A 19134-nucleotide genomic window follows, 5' to 3' on the forward strand; every position below is an offset into this window, starting at 1 on the left:
GCCTGCCCTCTAGTGGGGACTTTGAGTCATAACCACACAAACAACTGAGAAAGGTTGAGGGGTTTTGGTGTTTCTTCTGCTATTTAATGAGCTCTGGCGGGTTGGGATGCCCGGCAAGGTATCAGGCCCCACAAGCCTATAACTTCCTTCAGAGGGCTTCTTTTTGCACGCTTGGTGCTATGCGACCTCACCACCCTCCCTGGGCCCATCTATGACTTGTCAATGACCTATGACGTGGCCTGGGGTAGAAGATCTACTGAATAGGCCTACCCATACAGGAGGGTGACAGGCCCAGCTAATCAGCCTGCAAATAGAGCAAGACCCAGCCAATGAAACAGATGGAAAGTATTTGAACCACGCTGGTGGCAGAGCATCAGGGCCAAGAATGCCTGCTACTGACCAGGCAGGGTTGCCCCCCATTCCCAAAATATCTCAGTAGTGGCTCCAGGCAAGTCCAAGTGGGTTTTGTGACCATTGCCTTGTTCTTATCTTCCCTGAATATCTTTACCATAACCCTGAGTTAATCCACATAGATCCAGTGTCAAAGAGCCTTACCGAAGATGCTTCCAATATGCTGTCCCATTTCATCCCTGCCAGCCTTCTGAGAAACAGGTATTATTACCCCCCATTATAGGGGCTCAGAGAGGTTGTCTGACCTACCCAGGGTGCCACAGCTAATAACTGGCAGCACAGAATTTGCACCCACTTCATTCTGCTATTAGAGCTTGAGTTCCTTCCCATAACCCATATCCCGTGGTACTGAAACCTGAGTCTAATGGGAGTATGAGATTAGATATTCCTTCACTTTTTATTATTAGCAAAATCCTATTTTAAAAATACCTTGGTTAAACAACTTTAATCAGATTCTCAGATAATGTTCTGTATGAGCCATAAAAATAAGTTAATATCCAGGGGAGTACCTGGTAGAGTATGTGACTTGATCTCAGGGCTGTGAGTTCAAGCCCCATGTTGGGTGCGGAGGCTTCTTAAAATAAAAAGTTGAAATAAGGGCGCCTGGGTGGCTCAGTCGTTAAGCGTCTGCCTTCGGCTCAGGTCATGATCCCAGGGTCCTGGGATCGAGTCCCACATCGGGCTCCCTGCTCGGCAGGAAGCCTGCTTCTCCCTCTCCCACTCCCCCTGCTTGTGTTCCTGCTCTCACTATCTCTCTCTGTCAAATAAATAAATAAAAATCTTTAAAAAATAAAAAAAAAGTTGAAATAATAATAATAGTAAGTTAAGATCCAGGAACAATTTGATCCCTTGTTCCATAATCTGTAAATTTTCCTTTAATCACCTCATCCTGAATCTGATCATTGACTGAAAAGTCTTCCCTAGCAGTTTGGGCCCACATTCCTGGGGACTGTTTTCTGCTTTATAGTGTGATGCCTGCAGTCCGAACGTGTTTAAACTAATTTGGGGGTTCTCGATCCTGACTGCACAGTAATAATCACTCGAGTAACTTTTTACAGCTTCTTATGCCCGGGCTTCATCCCACACCCACTGGATCCAAATCACAGAAGGAGGGGGCGAGACACTGGTACTTTAATACTTGCCAGGTGCAACCAAAGCCAAGAACCACTGAACTATTTCAATAGTTACTTAACAAGCTGCCTAGCTTTGGAGAAACCTTTTTCTGCTCACAGGCCTGGCAGGTCTGTTTGCAGAGATGCATTTATATGGGAATGCGGGGTGGGGGATGTGGAAGAAGGGAATCTGCTTCAGGTCTCAGTTTCCCTGCTCCGAGCCCTCTGTCTGATCTCAAGACAGGTATGTCCTCTTCACTGTGGCCTGTGAACTCAAGACCTGTTGCAAAGATTTGGGGAAGAAGAGAGAGCCTAATTTCAGAGACTTCTTGCCCAGACTGACCTGTCAATGTCACCCTGTCAGGTTACCCAGGCTATGAGCTTCTGCTTAGACTGTGTTGTCCAAGTCCCGTGTCTCTGCTCTGCTGTTCACAAACGACACCGTGGGCCTCTCCATGGCATGTGAATTTGTGCACAGATCCAGATGTGTGCCCTGAACGTCAAGGATATTTACTGAAAGTCCTACTCTTCTCTGCTTCCGTTTCTACTGTTTCTAGTCTTACATCTGTGGCTCTTTGGAAAATGACTTTTGGATCCCAGCAGGTTTGGCTGATGACCCCTGGGCTTACAGAAATCACGTGAACTAGTCAGGTGAGAGTTGCTCAATTTGGCCTCACTTCCCTGTCAAGTTTTGACATCTGACTCTTTGTGATATTGTATTTATTTCTGATATGTATTTTAATGGGCTATTTCTGTGTTTGGGTGGATTTGGAGAGGTGATAAGGGCAAGAACACAAAGGCTTTTGAGACCTGAAGTCAGGTTAAACATTTGCTGGAACCTTCCATCTCCTGGAATTTCTCTTTCCATGCCTCCTGGGCTGCTTAGTTCTTTCTCCTCAGAATTTCTGGGTAGAGACAGGCCTGGGTGGCCTCCCCACTTCCTCAATGGTGAATCACTAAAGAATAAGCCTTTGATGAGTCTCTAGCTTCTGTGCCCCCAAATAGAAATACCAGTCAGTAGATTCATATCTAGAATATATAAAGAACTACAAGCCACTAAGAAAACATAGACATTTAATACAGACATAGTCAAAAGACAGGTACTTCAAAAAAGAGGCCAATAAGCATATGGAAAGATGCTCAATCTCCGTAACACTGAAGTCAATAACAGGGCTTTTTATAATAGACTTAAAAGGAATGAAATATTCACATCAATTTTCCTGGTTTCTTCTGGTAGTTCAATAATACATCTAATAACTGCTAGTTGAATTGACATTTGTCCCTGTCATCATCCAATTGAACTGAATATAAATTTCTCATTTGAACCTATTATGATCATTTCTTCTATGTATAAATTCCATTTTTAATTTTTCTTCCTGGATAATAATCCTCCATCTCATTGTTTTATTCTAGCACCTAGTCTCAAAATCATTTATACTACTTTCCATTATTTTCTGTAGATATTGTGCAGTCAGCTAAGCAAAGATGCTTAGCCAGGACACACAATTCTTGGCTTAGTGCTGGTGTGTTGTTTTTTTTTAGAGGAGCTTCGAGCCACTACCCTATGTCAGCATTGACCTGTTTGGTATCATCCATTGTTCACGACCTTTTCTTCTCCCGGTTCTGACAGTTCTGTACTTGCTTCTTTTGATGGGCAAGTGATGTTTCATATCGCTTTCGTGGAGAATCTAGTTTACAGTCATACATACCAACATTGGCCAAAGAGAATTCCAAAGACTAGTTGTACACCATGGTGTGGGAGTAATAAAATACTGTTCCGTGAACTGCAAATGTACAAGCCAGTATCCCCCAGCTTCTTTCTGTGATTTAAAATGTCGGTTTTATTATTCAGCTATGATGAGGCCAACGGGTCAGGAGCTGTCTGCCATTGGAAAGATAGCTTGTGACTCACAGTCCTCATGAGAGGGGCAGACCATACCGTGCAAGGACCACATGGGGAAGCACCAGGGTCAGGCAGGGCGCGGAAAGGATGAGGGAAAACGTAGGCAAGTGCCTTTATTGTGGCTTCCACAGGAAGGAGCAGGAGAGGCAGGGCAAACAGGCTGAGGGTCGGTGAGTTTGAACACTGGCAGTGGGCTCCGGGGCCCAGGAACTGTCCCCAGCGGCCTCGTACCCGGCTTCCCCTCCTGGTGATGTCAGGCCTCGGGTTTGGGGTTTCAGAATCTGAGCTGTGGGTTCAGCTCACCCGAGTAGTGAGGGCCCTTCATTCCAACTTTTAGAAACACACCTATGTTTGGTTTTCAGCCCAGAGGAGCAAATGTTGTGCCGGTGGGAGCCAGGTGGAGAAGTCACCTGGAAACCTTAGGCTTCCGTCCTTGTGACACATGGTGGGAATTCACACGATGGATTTTTAAAAAATTTTTATTTTGATTCCAGTGTGGTTAACATACAGGGTTACATTAGTTTCAGGTGTACAATAGAGTGATTCAACAATTCTATACATCACCTGGTGCTCATCATGACAAGTGCCCCGCCTTGATCCCCATCACCTGTTTCCCTCATCCCCCCCACCCGCCTCCCCTCGGGTAACCATCAGTCATCAGTTTGTTCTCTATAGTTAAGAGTCTGTTTCTTGGTTTGTGTGTCTCTCTCTTTTTTTCCTTTGCTCATTTGTTTCTTAAATTCCACATATGAGTGAAATCATATGGTATTTGTCTTTCTCTGACTTATTTCGCTTAGCATTATACTCTCTGGCTCCATCCATCTTGTTGCAAATGGCAAGATTTCATTCTTTTTTATGGCTGAATAATATTCCATTGTGTGTGTGCGTGTATGTATAGGTGTATGTATATATACCAAATCTTCTTTATCCATTCATCTATTGACAGACACACTATGGATTTTTAACAAAATCTTTTTTTTTTTTTTTTGGCTCTGGAGTGGTAAGGACAGGTGAATCATGTCTCTGAGTGTAAGAGCCTGATTGAGAGGCGGTGAGGTATACAGACTCAAAATTGGTTGGTTTGCATATGACAGTCACTCTCATAGGTGAGTGCTTTACTAACCCTAGGAACTGGCTGGCTCTGGACCAGGCAGTCCTATCAGAGTCACTAAGATCCCACACACTGAAACATCAGAATAAAAAGACATGCTTAATACACTGTGTTTGAAAGACTTGGTGTTAAATGAAAGACTACATTTTCTACCATGTTTATCCAGTGGAAAATCATTCCCATTTATTTGAAGCCCAGTGTTTTGCTAGAAATAATTTCATGCTATCAAAAGGGTTAGAGACATTTTCCAGTATCATTATCCAACATAGTGACACACCAGAGATTTTGTCCTTTTTCATCAATCTGCTGGTTTTGTGTATATAATTTTATCTCATAAGGTGTAACCCAGAGTTACATTTACTTCTGAATTATGCATTTGACATGAAGAATTCTCTTTTCCATCTCAGTGTTTTAATTAGTAGCTAAAGAATCATTTACCAAATAATATGAAGTTGCAAGGATTTAGTCAGACTTGAAGTTCAAGGTGTGGATTTGATCAGAATAATTTTCTTATTAACTTTCATAAATAATTAAATCTTCACTAATAAATAACTTAGAGTGCCATATTTCTGAATTTATATGGGTTATACTCAATAAAGTCTGCAAACTTTTATTGCTGCTAGTTTTTAAAATTTCAGCAGCCTTCTTATTTGAAAATTCTCTATTTTCCCCTTTCAGTTTTTTTCTCTCCTGTCATCCTGTCATTATTTCTACTAGGATCTTGAACTCATTTCAATGATCTAAAGGATTAAAAACTAATGTGTGAGGTTTTTAATCAAATGTTCAAATTTTGAATATCTTTTAATCTAAAAATGTAAATTAAAAATTAGAAAATAAAAAAATTAGAAAATTCTCATGTCTTCAAAAATTATTTTTCTCTAAATATTCTAAATTGCCAGGGGCGCCTGGGTGGTGCAGACAGGTAAGCATCGGACTCACGGTTTCAGCTCAGGTCGTGATCTCAGGGTCATGGGATCGAGCCCCACGTCGGGCTCCCTGCTCAGCGAGAAGTCGGCTTAAGACTGTCTCTCCCTCTCCCTCTGCCCCTCTGCCTCCATGCAGGTAGGCGCACCTGCACGGCTCTCTCTCTCTCAAATAAATCTTTAAAAATAAATAAATATTCAAAATTGCCTCAAAAATTAAGGGACAAAAATATAGAGAAATTATTCAAAAAGGCCAACATTTTTACTTTACTTGTGAAAACAAATTGTGTTAAATACTTTTATAAAAAATAAAGGCCCACTCTAGTATTCAGTGTCCATCTACTTCCCAATATAAAGAAATATAATTAGTATCACATTTTCACATGTTACATCCAGGCCTGTATGTTTATATACAAGTTCAAGAGTAATATGAATTCTGTAATATTGCAAAATGTTCCTGGGTTGCCCAGTGCTGTTGTTGCAAACGCTGCACTACTTTGTGAGAACCTCAGGAACTGAGACTTGAAACACCAAGAGAAACAAGAAGGTTTCTCTAGCATGACCGGTCAATGATACTTTGTATTACAAGAATCAGCCTCCTCCCAGCTGAGAAGAGTTGAAGGTGAAGTGATGTTCTTTTCTCTTACCCATTTCTTTTTTTACTCTGTTCCTCTCTGCACTCTTCAGTTAACGCCTGTCTCCCACATCCACGACAGCCCAAATATGTCTTGGCTGAGCCAGTTGGAGCTAGGACACAAACTCAGAACCGAGGCTGCGTGGAGAGCAACGCATTAGTTCTCTGAAGGTGGTCACATACGCTCTTTCACTGAGGTTCATTCCAATGCAGGCCTGTTGGCGAATGTATGCACAGATGTCCTCGGGGGCATTTAACACTGCAGTGAAGTCTTACAGTTTTTTCGTCTTGATATTAATGCCTGTAGATAATGATAGAATCCTGTAGGTTCTACCTCCATCGCTTCTCAAAGTTCAGTGTTCTAAGAATCGCCTAGAAAGAGCTTATTTAAAATGCAGATTCCTGGGTCCCACCCCAGAAATTCTGCTTATATAGAGTCTGCATTTGTTGGAAGTGTCCAGACCACACTCTAAGAACTACTGATCTTATAGATCTACACCAGCACCTCCTCTTTAACTCTGTAGTAACGATTCAGATCCTCACCCCCTACCATTTTCTCCCTGCGTAGACTCCTCACTGATACAACCCCTCCAGGACACACCAATGTAGTGATTCTCATTACCAACTGCACATTTCAATCACCTGGAGAACTTTAAAAAATTTCCTGATGATTGGGGCGCCTGGGTGGCTCAGTTGGTTAAGCGACTGCCTTCAGCTCGGGTCATGGTCCCAGGGTTCTGGGATCAAGCCCTGCATCGGGCTCCCTGCTCAGCGGGAAGCCTGCTTCTCTCTTTCCCACTCCCCCTGCTTGTGTTCCCTCTCGCTCTCTCTCTCTCTCTCTGTCAAATAAATAACTAAAATCTTAAAAAAAATTTCCTGATGCCTCTACCTTGCTCATAGCAATTAAATCAGACTCTGTGGGACTGAGACCCCAGCTACCAGTATAGTTTAAAGCAACCCAGTGAATAAAACTGTGCAGCCAGAGTGGAGAATGACCATTCTCATCATGCACTGCCTCCCTTGGTCTTTCTTACCCTGCCTTAAAATTTTCTAAGGTTCCTTCTTTCCTAGAGCAGAGCTTCCCTGCGGGTATCCCGGCAGAAGGCAAACAGGCCACAGGTGTGGTACGAAACATTGACCTGCCAGTAATCAGGCTGCTCCTGGGCCCACAGGCTTGCGCTCTAAGTATCCTCTCCTACAGCTCCTTGGACGGGAGTTTGAGTTGAGTTGCATTTGCTTTTTTCTCCAGGACCTTGCGGTTTCTGCTGCCCACTGTAGATGAGGTCCCTACTGAGTGCAGAAGGAGAACATGGCCCAGGTGCCCAGGAACCTCAACCCCAAGGTATGGCTGCTTGGGGAAGGGGTGTCGTGTGAACTGGGGTGGATGGAAAGCCCATCTGCAAGCAGTGGTCCCCCAAATCTCTGTCATCATGTATATTTGATTCTTTCACCCAATTGTTACTGATATGCCCTCTCCGTGGTTACAGGGTGACTCCTCCAATAGTGTACATGCGTTCTGAAAATTAGTTGCATTATCACTCGGAAAGATTTGATCTAAAAACACGAAACTCAATTTGAAATCTATTGGCATTATCACTGTAAGTGTTAACACTGTATTGGGCTATGGAACAAAAGGAACTTATTTCTCTTAAACATTTCAGACGGCAGTTATTAAATTGTTTCAAGTTTTTATCACCTGGGGTGATCAAAGGTTGTTTTAAATCGATGGTTACTAGCTATAATAGGAGGAGGAAACTTGCAAAAGCTTGACCAGGAATTGTGTGTAGTATAATCTATCAAAACAAAAACATTCCCAGATGTTTAAAAGCGGTTATCTACCTGACTTCAAGGTTTCAACAATATCAAAATTATGAACTTCCGTTTACTCAAACCCTCCACGAAGGTAACTTGCTGGTCCGTTCATTGGATCATGTTGAAAGATGTCCTGAAAAATGCTCATTGAAAGAGCCTGCTCACTTGAAGTGAAACTAGAGGCCACTAAGCCTGATCCCACTAGCTCTTGCACAGCTAATGATCATTCCAGAGGCTTCCTGTTCCTGAGCGCCAGACAAGGACTGGAAGTGGTTTCCGGGCACAGTGAGCTCCGTAGCGTTGTGTTTGGTACCACAGGTCAGGGATAACGGTAGTCATGGGAGAAAGAGGAAATGGGGCCAGGGGACATTCTCAATTCTTGACATGAGATTTTTTTTAAATGTCAAATGACAATACTATTTTAAAAATCCACAAAGTGGGTGAAAAGTCACCAGCTGAAAAAAACACTTGTGACATAAAATCAATAAAAGGCTAGCATCCAGAATGGACAAAGAATGCTGAAAAATCAGGATGAACAATCAATAGAAAAATAGAGGAAAAGACTTGGATAGGTGCTTCACAAGAGAAAATCTGAGGATCCAATAAGCATGGTGAAAATGTTCAACATCATTAATCAGGAATGCAAAATAAAATCAAAATAGGATTACACATCCACTAAGTTGGATTTAATTTGAATTTAGAAGTCTGAGTATACTAAATTGGGGAGTATGTGGAGTAACAAACTTATTCCTGTAGTACCTAGTAAAACTGGCATTCAATAAGCTTAAGCAAATTCATACTTGACTCAACACGTGGTCCACGGACCAGCAGCATTTGCATCACCTGAGGGCTTGTTAGAACTGCGGAATCACAGCCCCACCAAATCAGAATCGGCATCTTAACAAGATCATGTACACAATAATGTTTAAGAAGCATCGCTCTGTGACTCAGTGATTTCACTCCATGCCTACTCCTTAAAGAACCTTGTTCATGACAGCATTGTCTGTAAACAAAAACTGAGACTAACCCTAATCCACCGACAGTGGAATGGACAGAGAACTTACGGTGTAGCCATAGAATGTATTACTATATGGTCAGGAGGACCAATGAACTATAACTGCATATTCACACGGATGATATTCACATGCATAAAGGTAAGTGCAAGAAACAGAACGGTGATTCCATTTATCTTTGCGCATGTGTTTTGTATATCCTCTGTATTTCATAAGCCTTTTAAGTGGCGTTCATGGAAACAAAGCTTGAAGTTTTACTTTAAAAAATTAGGATCTTTTTGAGGGAAGTTGTATACAAATTCTGTATTATCTTTCCTAATTGTTTGTCCTGGGGTTTTGTATGAATGACTTCAAATAAGTTAGCATTTCACTAAGGCACATATAGATGTCCCCAAATCCTCTCACTTTAACCCAGTAAGCTGCTCAAATATTTTATGTAATGTGACCTAACATAAAACCTTGTGAGGCAGGGACCCAGAGGCCACATATTTCAAAGGCCTTCAAGGTCCCGGCCTTCCCTTGCAGCTTTCTTTGCTCTGCTTCAAATTCTAGCCATTGGATCACTTGCCTTTCTCCAAAGACCCTGCCATGCCACTATTAGAATGCCCTGGATGCTCTTCTTTCTTTTCTCTGGGCTTTGATAAAACACCACCACCAAAAGAATTTCTGATTTCCTAGACTAATTATTCTTTCACAACACTTCATGATCTGATCAAGTCATGTTTCATTGTTTTGACCTGTTTTTCCTCTGCTAGACTATGAACAACTCTAGAGCTGTGTGCCATATTACAACTTATAGAGGAGCCTGGGTGGCACGATTGGTTAAGTGGCCAACTCTTGGTTTCGGCTCAGGTCGTGATCTCTGGGTCTTGTGGGACTCTGCGCTCAGCAGGGAGCCTGCTTCCCTTCTCCCTCTGCCCCTCCCCCGCACTCACGTGCGAGCACTCTCTCCCTCTCTCTTCAAATAGATCTTTAAAATCTTTTTAAATAGGGCGCCTGGGTGGCTCAGTTGGTTAAGCGACTGCCTTCGCCTCAGGTCACGATCCTGGAGTCCTGGGATGGAGTCCTGCATCAGGCTCCCTGCTCAGCAGGGAGTCTGCTTCTCCCTCTGACCTCCCCACTCTCATGTGCGCTCTCTCAAATAAATAAGATCTTTTAAAAAAATGAAATATTTTTAAATAAATTATATATGCCTCTAACAGTATTTGCCTTTTCATGACCTCCTTTTATATTCTGTGGAGTTGTAAGTCCAATATTCATCTTTATTATTACGTGAATTTGGTAACAAGTGAAAAGTGCTTACCATTATTTCTAGATTCATTAGTCATCCACTCTGGGGACAACAGAATCTTCTATGACATTCAAGTATACCGTTACTGAAATTTTTATAAGCTAGCCTATAGCTTTAATATTAAAGGGGTTAGCATTAACTCCCCTATATGTAAAGCTAACAATGTATTCTTCAAGCTATGAAGCATCTCTACACTTGGTCCATAACAAAGCAACCAAGCTTAGCAGCTGAAGTTTTGTTTTGAAGGTTGGCAAGAAAGGGCTTTAGAGCTGTACAAATGGGAGAAGAAATACCTTGATGTTTATGTTCATCTCCTAAAATTCTTCTGAAGTGTGTGTGTTTGGAGGGGTGGATAGGGTAAATGTCCCCTGTAACAATTTGGACCTTTGTCCATCTCCTTCTAAGACGATCATAATGAATTTCTGTCAGGCCCCAAACCCCTGTTGACCATAATCACTGCCAAAAGTCCAAGCTTCAACTAGTCTCCTGTTATCCCCCGGCCATATTACCCTCCCCTAAACCTTGGCCACACATCGGATCTTCTGGTGTCCAGGCAACACCTAAGTCTAGTGAAAATCTCTGGAGGTGGAAGCATTACTTTTTTTTTTTTTAAGAGCTCTAATTATTTCTGCTACTTATTTTTTAACTGAAATCTAGTTGACACACTACATTAGTTTCGGGTGGTACACCTAGTGATTTGACAAGTCCATACATTGTGCTAAGGTCACCACAAATGTAGCTACCATCTGTCACCATACAACACTATTACAATACCATTGACTATATTCTCTGTGCTGTACCTTTCATCCCTGTGACTTATTCCATAACTGGAAGCTTGTACCTTCCTTTCAACCCCCCACCCCCCCTTTTTTTTAAAGATTTTATTTGACAGAGAGACAGCGAGAGAGGGAACACAAGCAGGGGGAGTGGGAGAGGGAGAAGCAGGCTTCCTGCTGAGCAGGGAGCCCGATGCGGGGCTCGATCCCAGGACCCTGGGATCATGACCTGAGCCGAGGGCAGATGCTTTATGACTGAGCCACCCAGGCGCCCCCCTTTTAACACTTTTGTGCATCGCCCCCCCCCCACTCTCTTCTCTAGTAACCATCAGTTTTTTGTATTTTTGGGTCTATTTCTGCTTTGTTCATTTGTTTTTTTCGAGTTCACATATAAATGAAGTCCTATAGTATCTGACTTATTTCACTTAACATAATGCCTTCTAGGCCCATCCATGTTGTCACAATGTCAAGATACCATTCCTTTCTTACGGCTGAGTAATAATCCATTATTATTACTCACATCTTCTTCATTCATCTATTGATAGACCGTTGAGTTGCTTCTATATCTTCGCTATTGTAAATAATGCTGCACTAAACCTAGGGGTGCATATTATCTTTTCAAGTTAGTGTCTTGGTTTTTTGGTTTTTGGTAAATACCTCACAGTGCAATTATTGGATTATAGGGTATTTCCAGTTTTAATTCTTTTGAGGAACCTCCATACTGTTTTCCGTCGTGACTGCCCCCAATTTACATTCCAGCAACAGTGCATGAGGGTTCCTTTTGCTCTAATCCTCACCAACACTTGTTTATGTTTTTTATTTTCGCCATTCTGACAGGCGTGAGGTGGTATCTCATTGTGGTTCTGAGGGTATTTCCTTGATGATGAGTGATGTTGAGTATCTTTCTATGTGTTTGCCATCTGTAGGTCTTTGGGAAAACCTCTATTCAGATTCTCTGCTTATCTAGTCAGATTGGGGTTTTTCTGGTGTTGTGTAAATTCTTTTTATGTTTTAGATATTACTCCCTTTTCAGATACATCATTTGCAAGTATCTATTCCCATTCAGTATGTTGCCTTTTCATTTTATTGATGATTTCCCTTGCTGGGTAAAAGCTTGTTAGTTTGGTGTATTTCCAATAGTTTATTTTCATTTTTGTTGCCCTTGCCTGAGGAGACCCCTCTAGAAAAATGTTACGGCTGATGTCAGAGAAATTACTGCCTGTGTTCTCTTCTAGGAGTTTTATGGTTTGAGGGCTCATATTTTTGCGTTTATTTTTGTGTATAGTGTAAGGAAGTGCTCCAGTTTCATTCTTTTGCTTGTGGCTGTCCAGTTTTCCCAGTAGCATTTATTGAAGAGACTGTCTTTTCGCCCTTGTATATTCTTGCCTCCTCTGTTGCAGATTTCTTGACCATAGACGTAGAGGTTTGTTTCTGGGCTTTCTGTTCTGTTCCGTTGATCCAGGTGTCTATTTTTCTGCCAGTTCCATGCTGTTTTGATTATTATAGCTTTGTGGTATATCAGGAAATCTGGGATTGTGATGCCTCCAGCTTTGTTCTTCTTTCTTAAGATTGTTTTGCAATTCAGGGTCTTTTTGTGGTTCCATACAAATTTTAGTGTTCTTTGTTCTGGTTGTATTAAAAGGGCTGTTGGTATTTTGGTAGAGATTGCATTGAATCTGTAGATTGTTTTGGGTAATGTGGACCTTTTAATAATCTGTCCATTCATGATCATGGAATTTCTTTCCATTTGTTTGTACGGTCTTCAGTGTTTTATAGTGTTCAGAATACAGGTCTTCTCACCTCCTTGGTTAAGTTTATTACTAATTATTTTATTCTTTTTGGTGCAATTATAAATGTAATTGTTTTCTTAATTTCTCTACTTTGCTATTAGTATGTGGAAACAGATTTCTGTATTTTGTATCCTGCAACTTTTCTGAATGCATTTATTCTAATAGTGTTTTTGTTTTTGTTTTTTTGGTATTTAGGGTTTTTCAGTATAATGTCATGTCATCTGCACATCAGGATAATTTTACTACTTCCTTATAAATTTGGATGCCCTTTATTTGTCTGATTGCTGTGGCTAGGACTTCCAGTACTGTATTGAATAAAAGTAGCGAGACTGGACATTCTTTCTCAATTGTTCACCATTGAGTATGCTTTTAGCTGTGAGCTTATCATATATAGTCTTTATTATGTTGAGGTATCTTCCCTCTAAACCCACTTTGTTGAGAGTTTTTTCATAAGCAGACGTAGAAAAAGCCTTTGATAAAATTTAACCTCTACTGAGATGATTATAGGATTTTTAATTCTTTTTTCCTCTGTTTAACCTGGGTGCTTCCCATTACCCTGCCTTCCAGATCACTGATTCGTTTCTCTGCATTCACTAATCTATTATTTCCCTCTAATGTATTTTTCATTTCAGTTATTGTATTCAGTGCTGATTGGTTCTTTTTTTAATATATATTTTTAAAAATCTTTGTTGAAGTTCTCATGGAGTTCCTCTACTCTTCTCTCCAGTCCAGCAAACATCTTTATGATCATTACTTTAAACTTTTTATCAGGCATATTGCTTATTTCTGTTTCATTTAGCTCTTTTTCTGAGGTTTTGTCTTGTTTTTTCATCTGGAGCTTATTCCTCTGTCTCATTTTGCTTGACTTTCTGTATTTGTTCTTATGAATTAGGCAAAACAGCTACTTCTCCTAAACTTGAAGAAGTGGTCTTGTGTATGGCCATCCCCTGTGGAGACCGTGTGTGTCTGATGACTTTGGCTGGTTGGCTGGCGTTGTGGCTGGAGTGGCTGAGGGTCCTGGGGCTGATCATAGGATTTTTATCCTTCATGTTGTTAGTGTAGTATATCACACTGATTTGCAGATATTGAGCCATCCTTGAATCCCTCAAAATAAATCCCACTTGATAATGGTGAAGGATTCTTTTAATGTATTGTTGAATGTGGCTTGCTAATATTTTGTTGAGGATTTTTGCATCCAAGTTCATCAGGGATATTGGTCTGTAGTTTTGGGTGGTTTTTTTGTTGTTGTTGTTGTTTTTAATGGTCTTTGTTTTTGTAATCAGGGTAATGCTGGCATTGTAGAATGTATTTGAAAGTTTTCTTTCCTCTTGTGTTCTTTTTTTGTTTTGTTTTCCAGTGGTTTGGGGCGAGTAAGTATTAACTCGTCTGTAAAGGTTTGGTAGAATTCACCAGTGAATCCATTTGGTCCTGGACTTTGATTAGTTGAGAGGTTTTGATTACCAATTCAATTTTGTTACTAGTAATCAATCTGTTTAGATTTTCTATTTCTTCCTGATTCAGTTTGGAAAGATTATTTTTTAGAAATGTATCCATTTCTTTTTTTTTTTAATTTATTTATTTGACAGAGAGAGAGAGCGCGACAGCAGGAACACAAGCAGGGGGAGCGGGAGAAGGAGAAGCAGGCTTCCCACCGAGCAGGGAGCCCGATGCGGGGCTCAATCCCAGGGCCCTGGGATCATGACCTGAGCCGAAGACAGACGCTTAATGACTGAGCCACCCAGGCGCCCCGAAATTTATCCATTTCTTCTGGGTTGTCTAATTTGTTGGACATTTTTCTTAAGTCTCTTATGAAGCTGTTGTTTCTATGGTGTCTGTTGTTATTTCTCATTCATTTCTGTTTTTGAGTTATTTTTCTTGATGAGTCTGCCTAAAGGCTTTATCAATTTATCTTTTCAAAGAACAGGCTCTTGGTCTTGTTGATCTTTCTTTCTCTCTCTCTTTTTTTTGTTTCCATTTATTTTTGTTCTGATCTTTATTTCCTTCTAACTTTAGGCTTTGGTATTTTTCTGAGGTAGGACTGTATCCCTATAAATTTCCCTCTTAGAACTTTCACCATGCCTCCAAAGACTTTGGACTCATTTTCATTTGCCTCAAGGTATGTTTTTGTTAATTTCTCTTTGATTTCCTCATTGACCCATTGATTAGTAGCATTTTGTTAAGCCTCCATATGTATGTTTTTATTTTTTCCATTTTTTCCTTGTAATTTCTAGTTTCACACCATTGTGGGCAGAAAAGAAGCTTGATGATATTTCAATCTTATTAAACTTTTTGAGACTTGTTTTGTGGCTTAACATGTGATCTATCCTGGAGAGTGTTCTATGTGCCCTTGGAAAAATATGTGTATGCTGTTATTATGGGATAAAATGTCCTGTATATGTATATATCTGTTAAGTCCATCTGGTCTAATTTGTCCTTCAAAGACACTGTTTCCCTACTGATTTTTTCCCCCCTTCCTGGATGATGTATCCACTGATGTGAGTGGAATGTTAAAATTCCCTACTATTGTACTACTGTCTGTGTTCCCTTTCTGTATCAATATTTGCTTTATGTATTCAGCTGTTGCAATGTTATCCTCCTTTTGGATTGATACATTTATCATTATGTAATGCCCTTCTTTGTCTCTTGTTACAGTCTGTTTTAAAGTCTATGTTGTCTAATAGAAGTATTGCTACCCCAGCTTTTTTTTCCTTCCATTTGCTGGAGTATCTTTTTCCATCCCTTCCTTTCAATCTGTATGTGTCTTTAGTTCTGAAATGAATTTTTTGTATGCAGCATATAGATGGGCTTTTTTTTTTAATCTATCACTCTATCTTTTGATTAGCACATTTAGACCATCTAAATTAATTACTGACAGGTATATATTTCCATTTCATTAATTGTTTTATGGTCATTTTTGTAGTTCTTCCGTTCCTTCTTGTTTTCTTTTCCTTGTGATTGAGGACTTTCTTTAGTGTTATGCTTGGCTTTTCTTTTATTTTTTTGTGTATCTATTACAGGGTTTTAGTTTGCAGTTACCATGAAGTTCATATGTAACATCCTAAGTAATTGACAGTCTACATTAAGTTGGTCACTTAAATGGGAAAACATTCTAAAAGAACTTCATTTTTACTCCCCCCCCCCACTGTCTTATGCATATGTTGCCATATTTTACATCTTGAGTCCCCTTAACTAACTTTTTTTTTTTTTTTAAAGATTTTATTTATTTATTTGAGACAGAGAGAATGAGAGACAGAGAGCATGAGAGGGAGGAGGGTCAGAGGGAGAAGCAGACTCCCCGCCGAGCAGGGAGCCCGATGCGGGACTCGATCCAGGGACTCCAGGATCATGACCTGAGCCGAAGGCAGTCGCCCAACCGACTGAGCCACCCAGGCGCCCCTTAACTAACTTTTTAAGATCTAATTAATTTTACCACTTTTTAAAAAAATTCCAATATAGTTAATATAGTGTTACATTAGTTTCAGGTGTATAATATAGTGAGTCAACAATTCTGTACTTTACTCTGTGCTCATCATGATAAGTATACTCTTAATCCCCTTCACCTATTTCACTCATCAGCCCCCCCCCCCCCCCATCCCCCAGCCCCAACCCCCCCCCCGGTTAACCATCTGTTTTCTATAGTTAGGAGTCTATTTTTTGGTTTGTCTTTTTCTTTGTTCATTTGTTTTGTTCCTTAAATTCCACATTAGTGAGATCATATGGTCTTTGTCTTTCTCTAACTTATCTCATTTAGCATTATACTCCCTAGATCCATCCATGTTATTGCAAATGGTGAGATTTCCTTCTGTATTGCTGAGTAATATGCCTGTGTGTGTGCACGCGCACACGCACGCGTATGCCTCATATTTATCCATTTATCAATGGACACTTCAGTTGCTTTAATATTTTGGCTGTTGTAAATAATGCTGCTATGAACATAGGGGTGCACGTATCTTTTCAAATTAGTATTTTTGTATTCTTTGGATAAATACCCAGTGCCCAGTAGTGTGATTGCTGGATCATAGAGTAGTTCTATTTTTAATTTTTTGAGGAACTTCCATACTGTCTTCCACAGTGACTGCACAAGTTTGCATTCCTACCAACAGTGCATGAGTGTTCCTTTTTCTCCACATCCTCACTAACACTTGCTGTTTCTTGTGTTTTTGATTTTTAGCCATTCTGACAGGTGTGAGGTGATACCTCATTGTGGTTTTGATTTGCATTTCCCTGATGATGAGTGAAGTTGAGCATTTTTTCATGTGTCTGTTGGCTATCTGTATGTTTTCTTTGGAAAAAAAAATGTCTGCTCATGTCTGCTGCCCATTTCTTAACTGGAATTTTGTGTTTTTTTATGTTGTATCAGTTCTTTATATATTTTGGATACTAACCCTTTATTAGACAGGTCATTTGCAAATATCTTCTCCCCTTCACTAGGTTGTTCTTCTGTTGTTTGCTGTGCAGAAGTTTTTATTTTGGTGTAGTCCCAATAGTTTATTTTTGCCTCTGTTTTCCTTGCCTCAATATCTACAAAAAATGTTACAGCTGATGTCAGAGAAATTACCACCTGTAGTCTTTTCTAGGAGTTTTATGGTTTCAGGTCTCACATTTAGGTCTTCAATCCATTTTGAGTTTATTTTTGTGTACAGTATAAGAAAGTGGTCCAATCTCATTCTTTTTTATGTAGCTGTCCAGTTTTCCTAATACAATTTATTAAAGAAATGGCCTTTTTCCCCATTGCATAGTCTTGCCTCCTCTGTCAAAGACTGACCATATAATCATGGGTTTACTACTGAGCTCTCTTTTCTGTTACATTGATTTATGTGTCTATTTTGTGCCAGTACCATACTGTTGTAATTATTACAGCTTCATAGTATATCATGAAATCTGGGATTGTGATACCTCCAGTTTGTTCTTTTTTAAGATTGCTTTGGCTATTTGGGGTCTTTTTGTGGTTCCATACAAATTTCAGGATTATTTGCTCCAGTTCTTTGAAAAATACTATTGGTATTTTGATAGGGAATGCATTACATCTGTAGATTGTTTTGGGTAGTGTGGACATTTTAACAATATTGTCCATTCATGAGCCTGGAATATCTTTACATTTGTATGATCTTCAGTTTTTTTCAGTGTTTTATAGTTTTCAGAGTACAGGTCTTTTACCTCCTTGGTTGGGCCCTTTCCTAGGTATTTTATTCCTTATGGTGCAATTATAAATGGTATTGTTTTCTTTCTGCTAATTCATTACTAATGTACAGAAATGCAATGGATTTCTGTATATTGATTTTTTTTTTTGTATCCTATGACCTTACTGAATTCATTTATCAGTTCTAGTCATTTTTTGGTGGAGTCTTTAGGGTTTTCTATATATAGTATCATGTCATCTGCAAATAAAGTTTTACTTCTTCCTTACCAATTGGATGACTTTTATTTCTTGTCTGATTGCTATGGTTAGGACTTCCAGTACTATGTTGAAAAAATTGGTTAAAGTGGACATCCTTGTCTTGTTCCTGACTTTAGGGGAAAGCTCAGTTTTTCACCATGGAGAATGATGTTCACTGTGGGTTTTTCATTTATGGTTTTTATTATGTTGAAATATATTCCGTCTAAATGTACTTTGTTGAGGGTCTTTATCATGAATGGATATTGAAATTGTCAAATGCTTTTTCTGCATCTATTGAACTGATGATTTTTTACTTGTGATATGTCATGTTGGTTAATTTGCTAATATTGAACTACCTTGCATTCCAGGAATAAATCCCACCTGATCATATTGAATGGTTTTTTTTTTTAATGTTTTGTTGGATTTTTTTTTTGCTAATATTTTATTGAAGGTATTTGTGTCTATGTTCATCAGAGATATTGGCCTGTAGTTCTCTTTTCTGGAGTGTCTATATCTGGTTTGGTATCAGGGTAATATTGGCTTCATATAATGAATTTGGAACATTTCCTTCCTTTTCTGTTTTTGGGGTTTTTTTTGTTTTGTTTTTTGTTTGTATTTTTTTGTTTTTTTGTTTTGTTTTGTTTTTGGAATAGTTTGAGAAGAATAGGTATTAACTCTTCTTCTTTAAATGTTTGGTAGAATTCACCTGTGAAGCCATCTGGTCCTGGACTTCTGTTTTTTTGGGAATTTTTTGATTACTGATTCATTGCTGGTAATTGGTCTCTTCAGGTATTCTATTTCTTCCTGATTCAGTTTTGGGGGGTTATATGCTTCTAGGAATTATCCATTTCTCCTAGGTTGTCCGATTTTGTTTTTTTTTTTTTTTTGGCATATAGTTTTTCATAATATCCTTTTTTAATCCTTTTTTTTTCTGTGGTGTTGGTGGTTTTTCTCTTTTATGGCTGTTTTTTGGGTTGTTTT

The sequence above is a fragment of the Neomonachus schauinslandi genome, chromosome 13 (genome assembly GCF_002201575.2).
Source record: "Neomonachus schauinslandi chromosome 13, ASM220157v2, whole genome shotgun sequence".
Taxonomy (NCBI): Eukaryota; Metazoa; Chordata; class Mammalia; order Carnivora; family Phocidae; genus Neomonachus; species Neomonachus schauinslandi.